We start from the raw sequence: 23,494 nt of genomic DNA, 5'->3' as shown, positions 1-23,494 counted from the left end.
TATGTAAATCATTTATGGGTAGAGACTCCCTCGGTTGCAGCTGTCGTGAAGCGGATGTGTTGAATAAAGTTTTGAGAGTGTTTCGCTTTCGTACATCAATCACTATATGAAAGAACAGTTACGTTATGACAAGGAGGACATGTCTTAGTCAAAAGTTTTCTCTCCTTTAGTAATGGTTGACGACGTTTAATATGCCATTAATAGCAGGAACTCTAGCCCAACATATTGAAGTAATTTTCCTAGCGCACATTATCAAAGATACATAATATCGTTGCTTATATTACTGTGAAAACTGGGTTTAATAATAGAACACTTTCTTGCAGCTTGAAACTGCAGTAGTAGCACCGAGAAACCTTTCTTTAACATTTCTCCAAACAGTTGTATTCATTTATATGAGAATTTTCCAACTCATATATCCACAGTAAACTGGACTTCATGGAAGATCGTTCGACTGCCACAAACTTCTTTTTTAGCAACGGCTGGTTTGAATGACTAGATAATATCAACATGTTTTGCTTTAAATGACAAAAGTTGTTCCAAAAAACCCCTCGAGCATATTTGAGAATGTTTTTCGTTTATTACTTTCTTCTAATCCTGTTTACAGAATCTAATACCACAATGTAGAAAGCACATTTAGTGAAGATTTAGTTGATTAGGGGTTAAGGATTTCGTTTTCAAGTTTCGGAATGTCCAATTTGGTCCTTCTGATTTATTTTTGTTCATGAATCATAAGACATATTATAAACAAAGACCCGATCATTTCCAATCATCCGTTGACTGCATCATATCAACTAAAATCAACATTTCGTTTGCCCCTAAACATTTTTAAGATTGTATGACACTAGTTAGTTTTGCTCGTAAAACTTGTGAAACATTATTTCTAGTTACAATATAACGAAAAGTAGGATTAGGAGAGAAATCCGAGTGCAGCCACATACTCCATAGAATTACCGGATAATTAAGGGGCCGAAGAGTCCAAATAGTGTTGTCTATTCGTCTTAATAACTTGATAGAAAGATCAAGTACTTGAAACTTGATATATACGTTTCTCTTGGTTCATATTAGTATCCTACTAATTTTAGGGTCAAAGCGATCACAATCATAAAGTTTTTCACATTACAATCACACGTGATGAAGTTACTTTGTTGGACTGGATGGTAGGACTTTCGTTACGTTCTGTAAAATCCTTCGATACTCCATCGTATCGGTTTATTACAACTTCAAATTTTGTCTGATAATTTCCAGGGCTTTCCTTGTTCCAAAGCCTTCTTGATCTGCCTAAACCACAATTCCTTTGAAGAGATCACATAGAATAAGGCAATCGAGTGCAATGAATATTGTTTCCCTGTGCTGATTATAGTAAACGTAGTAAAGAAGTAACAATTTCCTTGTTATTCTTTTTATTGAAAGAGAATTGTTTGTTAGAATGTTGCATGGTGGCTAGCCAGCAGACAAAAATGAAGGTATCGGAGTCCTAGAGTGTATAATACACATGCGACACATTTTTTATATTTCCTGTTTTAAATTATAATTTTCCACAACTAATTGTAGGATTTTAATGAAGAATCTATAATATCCCATATTTTTGAACATAAAAGACCACGTGGTGAATGTGAAAATATGACGTATTCTCTCAATTATTTTCTTTAATAAGGCCTCATTATACCATTTATTTTAGGGCTGAGTCTTAGGGCTGTTTTGATCGCCTGATCTTTCAAGAATTCTACTTATATAGTAGAAGGTTCGGTGTAGAGTAATTTTAACTTTCAGGAGAGCACTTTAATTTTTCCTGATAATAGGTTACGGAGGCTCTTAATGCCTGATAATTCCAGTGTAAACACACACTGATACTGTGTTCTTCGGTAGCGAATGAGTTAAAACGCACTACATTGCTAAGAGTATACAAAGGTCTAGTTGGTTAGCTCTATCTTGTCTCCAAAACGTTTACAGACATATTTTGCACCTCACAAGCAGTACTTAAAGGGAAAACTTTAAAAGCTCCAAATGAGGTCCTTAAAACAGATTGGTGTAAGGCTTGACTACAGGTGCACCGAGGTTCCTACTCGATAGGTCTCACTTTTGAGCTTGCCGTCACTCGAATCATGGCACCAAATGTTAGGGTACCTTACCTTCTTCAGGCTAATTAACTCAGAATTTGTCCGCTTGAGTTAAAAAAATTAATCTGAGAGTTCTATCTTGCAGAAGATATAAAGCCATATTTGCTAAAATTGCAGTATCGTTCCTTTACATGGCCTCCAGCACTCTGATCAGGATCCAACGATCTGGGAACACTCTGCCAGATGAACTGGACTTATTTAATTCCACCTTCCGCTCGTTCAAGCAGAATACGTTGCGTTTCCTGCCACAACAGACCACTGACCAGCATTCTTAATTTGTCTACGGTTCGAGAATTTTACTATCTTAGTGGTATTATTTACTTTTGTTGAGTATTATAGTTATTGCATACTGTTATGTTACTTTTTATAATGTACAGTATACTGCATGGTTATTAAATTTACCTCTTGTATTAAACAACATTAACTTTAAATTGTGTAATGGTTAATGTTACTGTTTATCGCCACACCCTCTTGGAACCCTCCATTACCCACTTATACCCATTTGAACACCCGTTTGTTGTTTTACAGCTTGAAAGTCTTTCACTTTGTTCTTGAAGATTAACATATAGCCTACAATGGTTAACAATATTTTTAGAGCCAACATTTCAAAATTACACTTTTATTTTATTGTGATGTATTGCGAGCCACAACATAAGTCACCCAGTGAGATACAGAGGAGAAAAATAAGTTTAAGGAGTAAAATAAAAGTTTTTTATTTCAAAATTATTCGGGAACATTACAGCAGGTAGAAAGGAGTATTCATGGTTACGAATAAAATAAGAGTTAGGCCTATGTCTGGAAAATTAATTTAGAAAAATTTTTTTATGGCCAAAAAACTCGTCTAAGGCTTAGTGAGTACTTTCTAAATAGTGATGTCACCCATTGTAGTGATAGCTATTATAACCCATTGAAAGCCATATTTTCTTTTATTAGACCACATAATCTGCACTTCTTTGTATCTTCTTGATTGCTCAACGATAATACCGTTTTAAAATAAAGTAAATGAAACCAATAACCCTATTTTTCAATCAGTAATCAGTATGATTTGAGCTATTTAAATATATAAACACGACAAATACTCACTTGTGATAAACATAGCTATAAACTAAACGTAACCGTGCATAACCAATTAAAACTTTTCTCATCCCATTGTAGCATGAGTAAACTTTACGTTTTGTATTGTTGGCTCGATTGAAGTTACTGGAAGAATCCCAGTGATAATGCTTCACGTTTTTTACCAAATTGATGTCGGTACCTACTTCAATGTGTGAGAGATCGTTGATCAAAGTAACCTTAGATAATATTAACGTGAAGTAATTTCTAACAGTAATTTTCTATGGGCTACGACTTTCTTATATGATTTAAGCGTAATACTTTTACGTAAAGTAAAAACTGTCGTTCAATAATAAGAAATCACACAGAGAACACAATTGTTTTTCAAATTAATATTCGTTTTATAACAGCTGGTTGTAATAGTGTATAATTGCTAGCGGATCTAGCTTATTTGAATAGGTCAACAATAGTGTGCTGGTGAATGGCAAGCGGCAGAGAGGGGGTGGAAGTCACTGATTGATTACACGTACTGCCAAGCGCCACACCCCACGTCACTTGATGCCGTTGTGATACCATTCACTTCTCCTCGTTATGTCCCCAGCCTAACGACCACCAGAAATATATCACTCGTTTATGTTGAATTTGAATACAATCGCCATTTTGACAGAAAGCAGATTCATTTGTTCTTTGGGCGAAGCAGTCTTTTGATCTTACATGTGATTATACAAATATCTAACATATTCTTGCGGTAGCAGCCGTTTGGTCCTTTACATGGTTTCTTCTGTAAATGGAACTAAAAACAGATCTAGGACCTTATATTTATAACAATATAGTGTTCTGAAGAACGTTGATGGTGTAATATTATATACAAAAATCCGAGAGACTAATACAATTTCTCACAAATCTTCTGGACCACTCCTTTAACGTATTTTTAAATGTGAGTTTTCTGCAAAACATACTTGACTTAATATTATCATATTGTGTTCCACTAACGAATTACCAAATATATAAAATTTGTTGAACATCACACTCAGAATATTACACGAAATAAATGTGCAAGAAAATGTTAGTGATGATATCAACTATGAAAAATTATGTAGTTGGGATAAAACTAACTAATAAATTAAATAATAAAAAATTAAATTTCATGATAAAATAATGATAAACTAAGTATATTTTATGTTTTCACGTGTAGATGAAATACGCACAAATTATTATTTTTTTTTTATAGGCGCTGACTTATAAGGTGAACTAAGACAATCTATTTTCCCTGTAAATAAACTGTTTAGGCAGAAAAGTTAAATTAAAATAATAATGAACATTTTAATAATTTGAAACTAATGTTTAACATAATAAAAAATATAGACTTACTTTGCAGTAATATAATATATATTGTTGGTAAATTTTTATTCCTATTGTAATTTTAGCAATATAAGGTGTTCATTGTGTATAGTGGGATACGCACAATCTTAATATAAATCTAAATAACACGCTAAATATTACACGCAGCACATTTATCACAGTAAAATTCTCATATCTATATACATTCTATTTATCTACTTTGGTGTAAATCGCATAGAAATCTGAACCCAGCACGGTATGCTAACTCCTATATATTAACATTTAATTAAATTTTCTTCCCACAATTGACACTAGTTACTTCTATGTCTTGTCACACCAAGTAAAGCAATGTTCAAATACGATTATCTGAACATACGATAATCGATCGTACGAATACCATAACATGTATTATTTCTCAACATTACGGATTCACTTTAAATGTCGAAAATAGTCAAGAAAGTATAAAATAAAGGCGCCGGGGTGACAGCTGCGTCAAACAACGAGCAGTCGCAGCTGCCTGTCGTGACGTCATACATCTCAGTAACGTTGACAGCTGCTTTGGTGAAACATTTCATCCTCGTTTGTTGGAAAACTAGCCCTGTTTTTGCTTAAAGATTATTAAAAGCGTGTTATAAAATGGAATGATGCCTTTTGCTAATTGTAACGAAATTAAGTTAATGCTGGGTATAACAAAATAAAAAATTATATAATAGAATTTCGCCATAATTTTTTATCTTTTAAAAGGATTTATTTTATGAGCTCGAAATAAATATTATTATATTACTTAAATTTTGCAAGAAAATATTTTTAGGAAGAGTTATTTTTATTACATCAAAAACCTTCAAGTTATCAAATGGTCTGTTTTTGGTACATTATATTGTGGAATGCCCTGAAAGTTAAACATAGATAAATGGCTTGACAAAATATATAAAAAATACAAAAGTACTTATCTAATCAAATTCAATCAAAATTATGGCCAATAAATTTTCAAGCTTCAAAAGCTTAATATTCCTTATGATGTATTTTATTTATGAGATTCTTCAAAACACGAACATAAGAAAAAGAGAGCTAAAACGAGGGGACACGAACGAAATTGAGTTAAACCTCATTTTTGCAATCAAAATCCCAATTTTTAAAGAATGAGATGTAGAGCTTTAAAAGGAGATTTTTACTAACTTTGCCAAAAAATCATGATTTCACAAAGCTGTTGAAACCGATAAAGGTACAAATTATATTTGCATTAAAATTTATACTATTACACAAATAACTTATTAAATAATTGGATGTATCTACTTATAGCAGTTGTAAGTTAGTGCCTCTTTAAAAGTGCCTCAGTGGTACCGCCTCTTGGGGGTTAGTTCTTAATATTGCTTTCACAAATTTAAGTAAAATCTCCCACCATATTAAACCCTTGAGAAGATAAATACTGTATTGGAATTATAAGTTTTAACATTGTATTTGTGGTCATGACCCAAAAAAGGTTTGGTTGCAATCAAATATTAGTTATTATCAATAATTTATTACTTTTAATTGATGCAATGTTATACTACACTTATAAAGCCATTGTACGTTTGCCATTTGGGAACCATAAACATATTACCACAAATGCAGTTGTATTAGTTGACATGAGAATCGAGTAGTTTTCCATTTTATACCGCAATATATTAGAGCTAGGAGTAGTCGTTCGATTCTAAACGGGACTAGATAGAAAGGAAATACACGTTTTCAAGACAATTTAAATTAGCAACTAAACGCAATCTGGTTCAAGCTATTGTACTGTTAATATCGGGCGTCTTAAAAAATGGAAATAGGCTGTGAATTTAAAATTTCGAGTCGTAAGCTATATTTGTTACTATGTCATATGTTAAAATGCCAATGATTTTACTCATTATATTTATTCTACATGGTTACTCATAAAACAACGTAGGGCAAACATTCACACAGAAAAGTAACTTTTAACCGGTATATTAAAGAGATTTTGTGTTAGCCTATTTATTAGTAGAACTTGAAGTCGCATTCAAAATTTAACGTCTACAGATCTTCTACAATATATATACGATCGTTTCACGTCATAAATTCACATATTCTTTATATTACATATTCGTAGCAGTTTTTAATTATTACAGGTCTACAGACTTTTCTATTACATATTAGTGTTCACACCAAGTCCCTAAAAATTTTTATGTATTGGGGTAGCTGTTAGGATACCGTACATGTTTTAATATTTCACAGGTAAAAATATAATATGATTACACGTTTGCTTATAAATTTATTTATTCTCTTATTTCTCGTTGCCATCTTGGTTACCCGTAAGACTGAAGCAAAAATGTTTAAAACGCTCAGCCATATACTATGGAGTGCCAGCCACCTTTATCTAACAATATTTCCTATATATAAATGAAGATTAATGGAAAGTATATAGGTCAGCTTGTTATCAAGATATAGTGCTCATAGATATGCAGACGGAAATAAAGTTTTTGAGACCTTCAATGACAAGGTCTCTGTTTTTCTGACGCTGAGCTAATAAAATTAATTAAATTATGTTAAGAAAATAAAAACTTTTTGCTGCATGTATAAAAAATCTGTAATCTTATTGCGAATTAGATTAAGTTCGATAACACCTTTTCGATCCGATTATTGAAGTAAAAGACGATTTAATAACTTATTAACTTTAAGAGGCAGTCTAACTATGTAAAGTGTTTATCAATTTTAATTTATGCTAGTACAATAGTTAATGGTAAAAAGCTAAAATTCACAGACCAATAAGTTAAAACACATTAGTACGGTCATATTTTTCACACGAAATATTTTACATGGAGTTTATTTGAATAGCTTATCTGTAAAAAGGCTAATAAATTAAAACGACAAATGAGTCCTTGTATCACGTATTTAATGTTACTTTTAGCGGTAATTCAAGATAAATAATTTATTATAATTTGATAACTGTATTTTATCAGCAAAACGTTTAAAGCATTTGTAACTATAAATATTAACTCAAATTTAAATTATATAAATTCCTAAAGTAGCTGATGACTTTTTATTTTAAGCACATTATATCTCCTTGAGTGTGAAGCTTGCACGATCAATTTCCAGTAATATGATACTTAACCAGTAGCAAGTGAGTTATAGGCGATCGTGTTTCCGTAGCCCGCAGCTACACGTTACAGCCCCCCCAGGAAGCTACTTGACAGTTCCGTCTACATTAGCCGATTATTTATTTCGCAATTTATTACCGCCGTATATAACCTACTGCGGTTAACGAGTCAATAAGGAGTCATACTGATTAGACAGCATACATAAATGATTGTTTTTCTATTTTAAATATTTAATACCATTTCAGCACCTCTTATTAATAAAGATGCTAGACATTTATTGGTCGGGTTCAGGTCATAAAACAGTTATGCGTGTTTATATGTAATAACCATTTAATTTTTCACTCTGAATTCATTACTATTGAGTACTAGTAGGATTGAAAAATTAAGTAATAAATCCAATAAACATCATATTATGTTGAATTTTTTAAATTTAATAATACATAAGGTGCAATACTAATACGAGTTTGTTCAAATGCAAACAAAGAATGATAAATGATCAAAACGCTATGATGTTCACCTCATAGAAGGTTTCGCCGTACCGCAGAACAACCAAAGGGTAAACTGTCTGTAGTCTATTCATGGCGTATTCATTACCTAGTGTCAAGCATTTCTGCTCTGATTATGATCTCTCATTCAAAGTCTAGCAATGATCCACTTCGGTTCCAATTTACTCCTTTAGTAGCGTCTCACGATCACGCTCAGTATCTTCTTCACCTGTAATACTCAAGATAATAAGGTACAAACCAGTAAATAAGCAGAAAGGAAATTAGAATTCCTGGACGATCCACAATAATTAGTTTTAAAGCTTTTAATCAGCTCGTTACCTTCTTTGAGAGAATTATTGTTATAAATATTATGTAGATTATAAGTACTGTATATGTATTACAATTATGGATATGTGTGGAGTGCGGCTTCGTCAAGCTTTTACTTATACAAACTAAACTCAAAACTATCATTATATTTATACGAAAAATATTAATAAATAATACTTAAATTTAATGTTACCATCTATTAAACTTTAAGAGATAATAATACTTAATTAATCTCGTAATATAAAGTTTCTAAGCCTTTTCCAGGTATATGAAGTTGTAATCATATTAAACGTAACAATGTCATAATTAAATATGTTATTTGGTTGTTCTTTGACAAAAACCGTAAACATATTTGCTGACATAACGTTCATGACGAGTTTATTAGTAAAACTTTGAGTGAAAAAATTGAGTTTAAATAAGTAGAATGTTCATTTTTATTTTAATATTCTGCCAATTATTTAATTTTAAACGTTCATAAATTTGATCCTGTGTTCCTCACATACTGCAATTTATGAGTGAAGTCCGCAAAGATTTAGTGGGATAAAATACTTTCTAAAAATCAGCAAATAACTCATACAATTGTAAATTACTTAATTTTATTTATATAAATCATTAAATACCTTTACTTTAATTAAAAGTCTATCGAATAATAAATGTGCTGTTGGAAAATCTTTGTCATTTAATAATATATTAGGATTAATTTTGACACTTTTGTAAATTCCAAAATGGTCTAAAGTTGACAATAGGTGACTTTTATTGTATGTGTGTAAATGTACATTGTACAAAATAAAATTTATCAAAAAGTGTTAAAAGGTGTATTATTGTATATTTATATCAAACACTTTTCGAGACTACATCTCTAAGATGAAATATTACAATATATGTGTTGTTTGAGTTTCAATTTTAACATTAAACGCATGTGAAACAACGTTCATTTTAAATAATTGCTTATTGTTTGGTTTAATTGCTTTGATCTTATTGTTTAAAAATAAATATTGAAGCAACTAATGGCTTTTAAAAAGTATTGAAAAATAAAAACCAATAACCCAAGTGACTGTTAAAGTGGATTCAATGTCACTTAAGTGGGCTTGTTGAGGTATCTTAGAGAGTGAGTTGAATCCATAAGAGTGATTGAACCCGGTAGTTTCTTGCGCTTCCATCACTCACAGGAGATTGTGTTTGTAAACAAGGAATATCAATCACTGCTCCACAACATTTAGTGATAAGTTTCTGTTTATGGTAATTACGCACGAGTAGACAACTACAGCGTAGAGTTTCTAGCATACTTGAAGTTAGTGATGTTTTCTGGGTTCTCATCATTTACGGAAGATTTAGTTTGTTAGCAAGGAATATCAATCACTGCTCCGCAACACTTAGAGGTCGATTAATGTTCATAGTAATGAAACTATTATGGTCAAGTATAGTGACTTATTTAAGCTGACTAGCTTGTTAGACTCCTTTCAATCAAAACATTTTGAATATTTAATTTTTAAACATTTGTGTACAAAGTCCACGCATTTAGTATTCAGTACACAATGCATGGTCATAGCCCTGTGGGAGTTGGATGAACATTATATAGCAGAGGCTCTAGTCGTTGGTCATATACAGTATACATGACCCAACACAGATCGCTGTAACTTTATCCTTACAAACATTGCTCAACATTTAGGAAATTAATAAGCACTTACTACTTTTCAATACAGGTTAGAATTCGCTTTGTTAGAATAACAAAGTTATAAGACCATATTACAGAGTAGTATTTTTCAAGGCACAAGGTAACAACATATGATGTTATAGTTTAGTAATGATTCTGAACTGAGTTTCACTGAGAGAGAAACGTAAAATATCAGTCCTTGAACGGAATGTGAGCCGACAGAAAGGCTCACCCGAGAATAGCTAGACCACCTAGCCTGTTGTCGATGGGGTGAGGAGGATGCAGAGTTTTAGAGTATTGGTTTCTTACTACAAAATAAAGCCTGCTATGAACACATTATATTTACAATATAAAATGTTAACCAATCTTCCAAAAGGAGTGACGAAATTTTTATAAAGACAAGATTAATAAGCAAGTTACAGAGAAAAACTAAACGGATAAAATTAACGAACGGAGTTTTAAACTACTTTAATGTTCAAGTTTAATAGAATGTGTTACAAAAAAGGGTATAATTAAAAACAATTGATCCGAGGCTCAGAGGGCTAATAAACTATGAGGTGGCTGACATTAAAAATTAAAAAATATGTATTATTGAGGATATGCGCGATTTACAAGAAGGGCTTAAAACTATGCCACTCACCAACGCGATTCTTCCTCTCACACACGTGTGTACGGCATGGCTGGGACATTGCATTCTTCGTCGGGGCTCCCATGGGGTCGACTCGGTGTCCATGGGTGGATGGGGAATTTGTGATACTTCACACTGGCATAGAGGGGGGAGAGGGAGGCACGTGGTACAAGGGAAATCTACCAAGCTGAACCCCACAAATCCAACGGATTTAAAAAATCTAATGGGGGCCAAGATTGGTTTGGAGATTTCCCACAACATTTTAGGAGAGCCGCTCCCGGGCTAGAGTCAGAAGGAGCCAGACGGGTACGAGGGATAAACCCTTGCCCGGTCATATCTTGAACAACTTTAATAACATATTGCCTCAAGCGAGAGAAAGACAGGTATGTTCATTTTGGAAGACTCGAACCCTCTGACTGGCCGGCCAGTGTACTGAGAACGCTATGAAGCTCAGGTTGTCACGTGACCTCAGGCGATGTTAATTTAAATTGTTTCAACCAATGATAAAGCATCACATGATAGGATATGTCCATAGTGCAACTCAGCCCAGCTTATCGATTATTTTAGACTGAGAAGACAAATGCAAACGAAATCATTCTAAATAATAAAACTGAATCTTATTCTAATAAAATATCATTGTAAATATTTTATAAGATTATCGAATACATATTACTTCAATACCGGTTAAAGACGTATTTCGATGAATTATTACTATATATACTTCTAGACTAAATATACAAATGTTACGTATTTTTATATTAGAATTACGTTTGTGCTGTATTATGAGTTCATGAATTAAACAAGAATTTAAATTAATTATAGTTATTTAGAAACAATATTACTGTTAAAATACTTCAATACAATACAGTAAAGTGTTATTTAAGTTAAGACCAATGCGATTTGAACTTTTAAATCTAAAATAACAAAGCAACAAATCCACGAACTGGGACTCTAAATAAAGTTGTTTCAACAGTTATCTGATGAGAGAAAATTACTCGACCTAAAGCTCCAAGTCCCCTTTGGGATGTAAATGGCGGTTGTTCACAATTATACTGGTACTTTACAATGCGTACCAAGTTAGCTGCGTAAGCTGTAAAAACATTCTTTGTAAAGAGGTTGTTATCATTTTTCGTTTTGGTGCTTTCATATTTACTCAGGAATTTTGTTCTGGAATATTTAAGATACTCAATGATATATTTCCATATTTAAATAAAAACATAACCAAGCACAACATAATAAGGTTACTGCAACAGATTTTATTTAAAAGTGAACTCTTGTTGTGTGTTAGCTTATTTTAATTATAATTGTTTTTAAAAACCAATGTAACATATTTACTATTATCATACACTACATACACTCGTAGACTAAAACACATAAAAATACATTAGTTAGATTAAATTTTAATGAGTTTATGACACTAATTGGTTCATTATATATGCACACTTTCAATCATGCAACTAGTACAGCCACGCCCTGAACGTTATGGTGACCTTGCAGCGATTACGTGTGAACCCCATATACAGGCAGGCATAACTGATATTGTTTTCAGTAATGCGACAAACATTAAAAAAAGGTAACGTTCACTTTGCTTTGTTTTACCGAGCGAAGTTATAACTATAAAGTCATTTCTTACACTTAACTTGGGGGAAGTGGCTTCTAAACCACCACTATTGGTGATCACCATCCAAGGAACAACTCGCTCCGATGTTGCTTCACTCGCTTATCATTCGATAACCACAATACCCGCCAAACCTTTGCTTTGTTTGTTTGTTTGTTGTCTTCTGCTTTGTTATGAACTTTTTAGGTGGTTCTCATGAAAATTTTTCAGATCATATTATGAAAATTACAATTCCCCAAACGCCTTGCTAGGAATTATTTGTTTCAAAATCGTCATTGGTAATTTATAGTTTAAAATGGTGACAGAAATTAGGACAGTTTCAATCATTAAATGTTACAAAAAAAATTAAAAATACGTTCCAGAAAGGGTTGTTTTAAAATCTGTTCTTTTTTGGCATAAAAACTGCTTACAAAGAACGCGCTTAAAAATATGTACTTTGGACTGATACGAAGTAAAACGAAGAACAAACAAAATACAGGCGCACTGTTGCAAAATATGAAGGCATCATGACAGATAAGTGGAGATTTAGCTCCTGTCAGTTTTGTACCATATGGCGATGAAGGACTCATCATACATAGTAGTTCTATGGTGAGGATTTTACCACATGGGATACTGAATAATTAATTAAATATTAACAGCCGGCAGTATTGCCTCAATCCGTCCAGTTATATTGAAGACCGGTTATATCAGATACTTGAGACATTGAAGTTTTATTATGGTGGTTTTGAAAAAAGTAAGTCGTATTACATTGCATATCAATTATGGCTCAGCAAGGGAAGTAGTAATAATACTGTATTTTGGTTTGCTCGGAAGAGTCACCGGGATACGTGTGTGCGTGCGAATTGTCAGTTTGCATTATCAATAATCAATACAATCTCATATCTACTTAATTAGCCCTCTTGCTTGTATAAACGTAAGACCACCTAACCATTTGAATGTTGGTGATTCCGGCCTTAGTACAAAACGTTCATTCATAACTAAAACTCTGAATTAAATTTGTAGAACTTTATCATATGTTTCATATCCTAAAACTTTAACACATGAAACGACTTTTTTTATAAGAGTTTCATCCTTTGGTCAGTACCAATAGAAATGTTAATCATATGAATGAAATGGAATTTGAAATTGAAGAATATCAAGATTATTTCTTAAAATTGCACGTAACAAATCATTTTACTGCAAATGTAGGTTTAGCAGAATTCCATCTTCCGCCTAGCACCGCGTCTGAAAGTTTAACTGAAGAACTCCTGGAATCTGGTGTTGACATCCGTCTGAACAGATCCAAAACAAATCGGTGACGAATACTTTCAGAACGATCTCTTAATATCGTTTCGACATCAGATACGTATAGATTACAAAAGAGGTCTGTCTGCCATCCAGTGTAATCTAGATGAAGAGGTGTCCTCATAGACTCATCAGGTGCAAACATGCTGCATCCTTACTGTCTTTTACCAATCCTTCGGATCGATACCTAGAAACTCAAATGCCCCAAAAGAGGCATTATTAAATTATACGAGTCTTTTAAGACACCTTCATGTATTATATAAACTGCTACATTTTTGTTTCATATCGACTATATTATAAATTTATTGTTAGAAAAACTTACTAATAATATTCGTTTCGCTCATGTAATACTGAAAACATTGGAAGAAGTCAGCATATCCTTAGCTGACTTAACCAAAAATCACTTAAAACCACAGTTTTAAATGTATGCCAACACCAAAAAGAAACTAACTACATAGTTTTATCAATATAAGTACACTTTTTTCTATTGTACCTACTATTCAATTCTGAATTTGTGTATAGACTAGGATGATTATGACATATCTATAACTCGAAAAAACATGATTAAATTAATACCATCGAACACACACACAAATGATTTCAAATTATGAACTAAATATTTCAAACTTGTTATCGGTTTATTATCCTCAAACATATTGTATGGACTTTTGAAAAGAATATCATGAAAATTGTACGTTTAACTTTCTCAAGGGCTTAGATTCAATATAAAAGAAAATCCGTGTAAGGTGAGATGCCTGACGTCAGACACTAGCTCAAAGTGCTATAGGACAATTTAAAAACGGATTAAACCATTGCTACTGTGTTTTTAATTTGTGCTATATATAAAACGTACTACGTAGTATATTTAAAGATTTGAACTAAACGTTAAGAGGATTGAGAAAATATAAATTAAGCTCCCATGAAGCAAATCTCTGCTATGAGCCTGACAAACGGTCAATCAATCTCGAATCCAAACAGTAGACATACAAATGACCCATCAGTCAACCAGGATATAGTCACAGGTTCATGTTGCTACGACAGATTGTCCAATTTACTCACATGTACACGAACCTCATGTATCAATTCAGGTTTTTTATTGCATTCACATAGGACTTTCCAAAACCACTTATGGAAAATGTAATTTTAGGACGATTGAATTATTTTTATCTTGTACTCTTTCAGATGTATGTCCGACACAGGGTTTCTATATGTGTGAACTTTAAGGTAGATTATACAGATAGCAGATTTTGTACCCCAATTATTTGTATTTATAAAGAATATCAGTTCGTTTATATTCTGGCTCATTATTTCTACTGTTCATATTTATACTTATCTGGAACATCAATAAAGTTTCCTTTACGATATCTAAACATTTATACTTAATTTGTAATAGTTTGACTTTTTTATATGACCAATGTCCATAATTGAAAGACTTGCCCTTATTCTGTATTCTTTCTATATCATTTAATACGTGATTTAATTTTATTGCGGTTCTATAACCATTAAAACATTCAATATTCGTTTTTATTGATTTATTAGTGCTTCATTTATGAAGTTCATCTACGGAAATTAAGTATAAAACAATTAATTATTACACAATTAAATAATATTGCACATGTATATACGCCGTTATTCTAGAAATAATTATTCTAATAGACACTATAGTTACACAATAAACGTGACCACGATAAATTTGTCTAGGATTCTGAAATGTTCAGAGGGTATATACAGTACACCAAACGCGAACAAAACAACACATAGTAATTTGAGAAGTAATTTGCATAAATCCAATAATGAAATTAAATAAATTTAAATCTGTGTTAAAAAAGTGATACAAAGTAAACTATTTTCCTTTTATCACTAAATATATTTTCTTTGTTACCCTATTTGACTCAAGCGGCAATTTTCATCGTTAAAGCAATGCCAGGTATTTTAAATGGTAACTTAGTTAAATGGTGCTACGAGACGATAAAATTACATTGAGTATCAAATGTCTAAGTGTTATTCTTTCCAGTTATATTCCAAAGTACGTTCTTAAGGCTACATATACTGGACGATGAATGACAGCACCTCTATGGCCAATTTTTAATTATTTGTCCTTTAATTTTCACCGATTTTAATTTTAAAAACTGATTTGTTACCTAGACAGCTATAAAATTTGATGTATGAAAGTAGAAAAATTATTTTATCTACAATAATAAATAATTATGCATAACTTCTATTTAAAACAAGATAATGAAAATTAGCAGGTTCTGATGAAAATTTATAAATTTTTATCAGAATCCTTTTTTTATTTATGGTATTTATCTCTTGCCAAGTACGCGCCGCCGATGCCTCCTGTCAGTTCTCGTTTCCCGCATAGCACAACTGCAAAAATAGCAATTTTACTGGTACGTATTAAGCATCATGTCGAGCACCATCAATGTTAATCTCATCAATAAGTACCTCCACAACCCCGTACAAGATCGTAAGCTAAGGGCCGAAAATAAGTTCGAGGCCATCAATTTACACAAACGTATAGTATAAAGAAATATTTAGCTTTCAATAACAACTAGTGTTTGTAGGTTCTATTTTTAATTTTTGGTCTGGAGAATCGTCATGTACATTCTTAAGAGGAGAAGTACAGGCCAAGGTTATATAAGGGATATTTCCATACCGAAAGTGCACTAATACACAAGTACGAAGATTACAATTAATAAAGCCAAGGCATTAAAAATATATTATTTGTAGTAATTAAAGTCAGGTGATTGTAATGTAACAGTTACTTCAAATCTTGACGGGATCGTCATGTTACGATTATATGAGGTGGTGGAGTGGGGAAGGTAGTCCGGAAGCCATGTCCCCTTGACAGAAATAAGTTCTATTGTTACGAAATGCGATTCTTACAAACTTAAAAACCGATCTTAATAATAAATATTCCTTCTAGCTAAGTCGGAGGGAAGGTAGTTTTTACATGTGTTTGTCATCTCCAAAATGTCAAAATACATACGTATTATTAGTTTAGAATTTTATTTTGCTTATGACTGATTGTACGATGACTCTTATGAGGTTTCACATTAATATAATGTAAAAGTTTCAAAAAGTTAAAAAAATGAAAACGCGAAATATTTATAAGCATATACATTTGTATGTAAAATTATAGACTTGATTTGATTAAATCCGTTAAAGTTGTATCTGTAAACTTATTCACTTATAACAAATAAATATTATTGTATACTTCTAAGGACCGGCTGCGTAGGACGGTCGGTGGCGACGCATGAATAAGAGATAAATACCGGAAATAACGAAAAATAAGATTCTGATGAAACTATTCACCGGTTTTAAAGTAAAACGTTCAAAACTCATACAAAAATTAACGCCTACACAATGACTACCTGCAAACTTTCATTTACCAATTTAAATAGAATTTCTGAAAATTAATTTGGTTATAATAAATAAAAATTTTTTTGCTTCCAGGCATAAAATTCTATAACCATTTAGTTTACAAATAATAAAAAAATTTTAAATTGGTTGCAATTCAGGGAAACTCAGAAAAATAAATTTTCTTCATTTTGATGCTGCTCCGTGGTGCTTCAGTTTGGAACTTATCCCGGCACGTTTAGCCTTATATTTAAACCTAATAGTACAGTTAATCACCCTACGTTTCAGTTATATTCTTATGCGACCACGAGTGAGTACCTTGCAATGTATAAAGAAGCACTGTTATACTCCTGGTTGTCGATGACTGATGACTACGTTTCAGTTATATTCTTATGCGACCACGAGTGAGTACCTTGCAATGTATAAAGAAGCACTGTTATACTCCTGGTTGTCGATGACTGATGACTACGTTTCAGTTATATTCTTATGCGACCACGAGTGAGTACCTTGCAATGTATAAAGAAGCACTGTTATACTCCTGGTTGTCGATGACTGATGACTACGTTTCAGTTATATTCTTATGCGACCACGAGTGAGTACCTTGCAATGTATAAAGAAGCACTGTTATACTCCTGGTTGTCGATGACTGATGACTACGTTTCAGTTATATTCTTATGCGACCACGAGTGAGTACCTTGCAATGTATAAAGAAGCACTGTTATACTCCTGGTTGTCGATGACTGATGACTACGTTTCAGTTATATTCTTATGCGACCACGAGTGAGTACCTTGCAATGTATAAAGAAGCACTGTTATACTCCTGGTTGTCGATGACTGATGGATAAATCTACAAACCAAACTCGGTTGAGTGATGATAGCCAGGTGTTGGCCTGGATCAATCTGGAATATTGATATCCACTTAACCCATCGTTCATGCCGCTTATTTAAATGATATTGGATTCAATCCTCCATTTTATCACGATAAGCCGTTTCGTTTGTGTAATCATTATTCAATTTCATCAAAATATTTTATTCCTGTTATCTGTATCCGCAAGCTTTCGATTATAATATATTTGATTCACATGGTATTGATAGTAAGTTGCATGTTTTAGAAGTTATTGTTAAAATAATTTATAGCAAAAGGGTTTTTTTCTTTCGTAATTATTATATATTAACTAAATATATATATATATATATATATATATATATATATAAAAGAAATATTAATCAAAAGAAAAGAGTATCTTTGGTTTTCATTTTTAGTAATAATTTGGCATAAAAATGTTACACGAGAATTTAAGGTCCTATCAAATTTAATGTCATTTTTGTTAATAACGACCACCAATCACAGTTTAAATGTTGTGGTTTATTTAATTCAGGTTTATAAAGAAGTCGTATGTCAAATATTATTATATCTCTATGCAGATCGTAGTAAATAAAATGTAGACTTCAGCATAAACATCTGGGGCATTTAAAATCATGTTAGTATTTTATTATTGATCAGGTTAATATTTTACCACGGATAGCCTGTTTACTGGAGATATTTTAAATATATTTCTGGAATATATGAACTGCTGTTTTCATAAAACTTTTACGCAGACTATTCTGGCTATATATTTAAGAGGATATTACTACCAGTTATGCATACGGAAACTGAAGTTGGTTGACGTCTTCATCTTTGTTACGTCTTTGTTTAGGTAAACAAATAAGGGAGTGCTAGATTACGTTAAATTTTAACAGTTTTTGTAGGATATTGGAAGAATAACTGTAATGTTATACAGATGATCAGTAAGTATAATTAACGAGAGCGTGTCACTAATGAGTATCCATCAGTTTAATTTTTCTGACACATACAGCGACAGATTACGAGAGGACTATGACAGCTTGGACCTTTATGAGAGGTTATCAGTTGAGTGATAAATCATTAGTGTTTGTCCATTGTTTGGATGACATAGAATGATTGATGTCTGTTAGATACACGGCACATCACTTCACGTGCAGCGGGTGTCGATATGAATGCAATATTTGTAGTCAGCAGACGGCGTGCCTGTCTCGTTTCTTTTAAATCTGATAATGCACAATATGATATATTTAACGGATTAGAATAAAAAATATAGCGTTCGGAAACTTGCAAAAGTACTACTCCAATTCGTTGGCAAGAAATTGAAAGTTTCGCTTTTCGTATGAAAATGACACTAAATGGAATTTGTTCTAATAGGTTAAATTGAGGTTGAACTATACAATTTTAGTGTGCAACCAGTATGGAAAAGTATATTGAGAGAGTTTTGCAATACACTGATGTATGTGGTGAAATGGAGCTGAATTTGACATTCGTATTGAATCAAACCTACCCACAATTGCTCTACGTTATGTGAGAACACTCAGTTGCTCCACCATGACTTTGAATCGTGTCAGAAAAAAGCGCAGAGCATTCAATTTTGCTCCTTATGAGACAAAGAGAACCGCTTCATCTTGGTTAAATTTGTTTGTAGTCTAAATGTCTTTGATGCCGATGTAATGATTTCGTTTTGACCGTCTTTGCCGCTGGACGGATGGTGATTCCAGACTCCAGGGGTCAAATCAGTCACAGCGTTAAACCTCGTATCCTGCAATGAGTGAAAGGTTAAATGGGGCTGAACTTAGTTTTATTTTGATGTTTTTTGAAAAGCCTTTAATTAAGAGGGCAGGTTTCTCGGCTCAGACGCTATCGCGGACGGGTGGTCTGCCTCAATCGGTACGACTATAAGTTTATGATGAAAGTATATCAAGCTAAAAAATATATAGTCAGAAGAAAATCTTAACGTTTCGTATTTTTAGTCCTTTTGATACTCTCCCATTTCTACCTTCACCAATTCTAACAATGACTGACAACAAATTTCTTTCTTAGGAAAAACGTCTTCATCTATTTCAAGAAAAACTAGGATGTGGACTTTATAAAGTGCAAATTGACTCTTGGCTATAGACTGTGGTCTTGAGGTGCTCCGTCTTGTTAAAATCTGTGGGAAATATTTGTTCAAATACAATTAAAGTAGTTTTTATTCCACCCTCATCATAGTGTTACAATTAAAAAAACGAAAAGACGGGAGTGATGTTATACAATAAATTCCGACTTTTTATTTGCACTCATCCAAAAGATGATGGTGGTCCCACACTTTTCTATGTTCCATAACTGTTATGTAATGTTTTATTATTGTTACCATTCAGTACTTTTTATTTAGCAATGTGGTATATGAATAGGGTGTACAGTTTTCAGTCACAACAATATAGGTTTGTGTTATTTAAGGTTCCACATTACGATTGTCTTTGATGGCCAAAACTTACTGTTTAACCGGAGGAGTTGACATTGTTGGATGGATACAGTTGGTTTACGGCGGCTCCAAGTTAGTAAGGATGCTCCCAGGCCGTGACTTGATCCAGTTCACTGCTACTTAGAAGTTATGTTAACAACAATGTCAAATTCTGAACTTTGTAAGCACCACAGCGGTTGTAACAAGGTGAACATTTCCAAACCAAGCGAACAGACTCGTGTTACAGAGACCCAAATGCATGGTAACCGATATGGACGTAGTAGCTTAACATTCAACATTTACTTTATATAGATTTTAGTACCTAGTTAAGGAACTAACCATTTATAATTTTCATCCAATATAAAATACCCTCAATATCTCAATAGATTTGTTGAATATGCGTACATTGATAAGTTTTTATACTGAATACCAAAGCAGGCTCCATTAAGAAAAAATAGTACTTATCTGAACTTGAAACATTTTGAATTGTTCGTATGTCACTTATTAATATATGTAATACATACTTTTCCAAGTATGTATTACATATATTTTGTGAATACCTCATAGGAATATGAGGTATTCAAAATGTAAATAAGAATGAAATAATGAATATTGAGCACAGTATATAAAGATATTGTTGTAAATGAGTTTTCCGATAGATAACTATTACACGGAGTATGTCTCCTTTTTAGACGGAACCAGCCAAAACATATTATCAATAAAAATAAATATAACTAGAATTAAAGTAGTTAGAGATCAATCTCCTAACTTGTTTCATTTTCTATACATTAGAATATCACAATTTTAACTCCCAGTATCTCTGAAATACTTATAGTGCATAATAATACTATAATATAAAACATTTTACTCGGGTAAATTATAATATTACATACAAATTTCAAAAAATTGATGACATTTCATAAAAGCATAGTTTTTTTATCGGAGCATGAAAAACTATTTCTAAATAAAGTCATTAATATAATTGTGTGTTTTAAATCACTTTCGAGGCTTTCTTAATAATTTACAAATACTCTAATCAGCATCCGAGATTTTACTAATTTAAAAACTAGAATTATGTAAAATTTTCATAACATAAAATAACAATATTTTCAACAATAAACAGACAAGCACACGCTTTGTTGACAATAACTGTACTCATTACTTTCCTCGTTCACAATAAATGTTTCACGTTCGGTTCACCCAATGATTTAGAGATCGATTGGCCACACTCAGAGACCGTCAGAAAGGCAGAAGGATAGTAGGGAAGGATCGCAGAATGAAGTTAGAAGTTAAGAAAGAAAATCCTACAAAGAGTGAAGGATAGATCACACGCCATGCTACCACCGCACCGTCACCTAGCAACCAGCGATAATTCAAGCTCTACAGGTGCCCTTACAGCACGAGTTTCTTAGTTACCTCTAATGCCTAGAAGCTATCTATTCCAATTTAAATTTTGTTACATTGTGAATCCATTATCGTAAGCATTATAAAGTAAACCTTATGCAGAGAATATTTAAATTGATCAGTTTCAAAGGTCAAAGGTGTCCTTATCGGCGTTGTTGCACTAATTGGTGAGTGGCGATTGAGGTGAGGCCTGACTGCATAGGAAATAATAGGCCAGAGTGAAACATTTGATTGCACCTAGTCCCTAAAGAACCTCTCAGCTGCTTTCGTAGTGACATTATAAGCAAGATGGGTAATTTTGGGGTAGGGACGCCTCCAGTCAAGTAGTACCTCCTGTCATGAATTAGTGGGTTAGTAAATCCGTGAGGAAGGATTTAGAGTACTAATCTCAGTCATATCTTCTTTAAAGAAAGAAAGGCTCTCCGGTTAAAGCTGGCTATAAAATGGAAAAAATCTAAACATACGCAATTGTTAAGTGGTCCAAAGTGTTTGGTGTTATCTCATTTATGTACTCACGTTTTCGTTTTCTTCATGCCTATATCGTCCTGGCTGGTAATTGAATCTTCAGATGCCTTTTCTCTGCTGGATGTTCTGAAAACTGTAGTCGGTTTGTGGCATATCGAAACACAACTGGACTCACAATTCTGTACTCTTTTTGGCAGACTCCAACGGTATTGCAGAACGCTGTCTGATTTTCTGCTGGCTTTATTTTTGTTGTATGTAGCCACCATGATACGCTTTGTTGTTTGAGTGCTTGTAGCTAGTTTTGTCTGAAGTTGTGTGCCCTTATTCATGTATTAATCTGCCGCACGCATTAATCAGGAAGTTTGTCTAATCTCTATCAATTTCTAATTGAGCCGTACAGAATATAAACTGTACGGAATATAATCTGAATTCATCCGAAACGAAGTTATATCAAATAACTTTGAATCCACGTTGGCTAAACTCCACGAGCGTACTTGCCACTCCAAGAACATTATGGTATACAATTTGAAGGAATACCAGTACAATGATGTTAGCAGGAAGAAACAATATGACCTAGAAATTATAAACTAACTTTTTTGTCAATTCTTCCCACCACCTAATTCAAAGTTATAAAAACATTTCGCATGGGACAAAAACAACCGGGTAAAGTAAGACATCTTAAGTCATTCTAAATAATGTGGCAGATTTTCCAGCTATTGTTGGTAAATTTCGTGCTGATTCGGCTGCTTTAGTACATTCCACTCTTGCTTCGAATCTGTTATATTTTCCAGAGATAGGACTCCAAACATCTCAATTCCATGCACTGCAAGATCATAGCTATCCACTACTATACTCGGCAATTGATAAGGAAGCTAACTTTAACAGTGTTTCTGTGAAACTGTAATCAAGAACACTCCCGTGAGTTAAGAAAATTCAGTTCTTCCAAATGGTTCTCTAATGGCGGACACACGCGCGCGCGCACAAACACGCTATTTTTTTATATTTACGCATGTTTCTGATTATTTATCTTTTATAGCACGTTGCTGGTTAAATATTCATATTTTTGCATATGATCATTTTTAAAATTTTTTATTACTTTGTTATTTGTTTCTTATTATACATCTCAACTGTATTACTGTATTGATATTCAACTTTATATTATTGTCTTTGCCTATTTTTTTACTATTTTGCTGATTGTTTGTTAACTAACTTATATTTCTTACTCTTATTCATTGTTTTGTTGATTATTTATTTTAAATACTGTTGGTTATTTCATTATATAAGTAAATATTATTATTGTTTATACTAACTCGTTGGTACTCTTTTTTAACTTAATTGTACTACTGGTGTAATACCGATGAAGAATAAATAAATAT

General features: G+C 32.6%; 1 protein-coding gene across 5 annotated transcripts in view; it reads left to right on the top strand.

The window, feature by feature from the left end:
• Positions 1–23,494, top strand: part of LOC124352731 (Kv channel-interacting protein 4) — a 344,993-nt gene that overhangs the window by 186,967 nt on the left and 134,532 nt on the right. The window lies entirely within an intron of this gene.

This window comes from Homalodisca vitripennis, chromosome 1, assembly GCF_021130785.1.
Source record: "Homalodisca vitripennis isolate AUS2020 chromosome 1, UT_GWSS_2.1, whole genome shotgun sequence".
Lineage (NCBI taxonomy): Eukaryota > Metazoa > Arthropoda > Insecta > Hemiptera > Cicadellidae > Homalodisca > Homalodisca vitripennis.
Note: the sequence above shows the minus strand (reverse complement) of the source record. Positions and strands in the feature narration are given on the sequence as shown.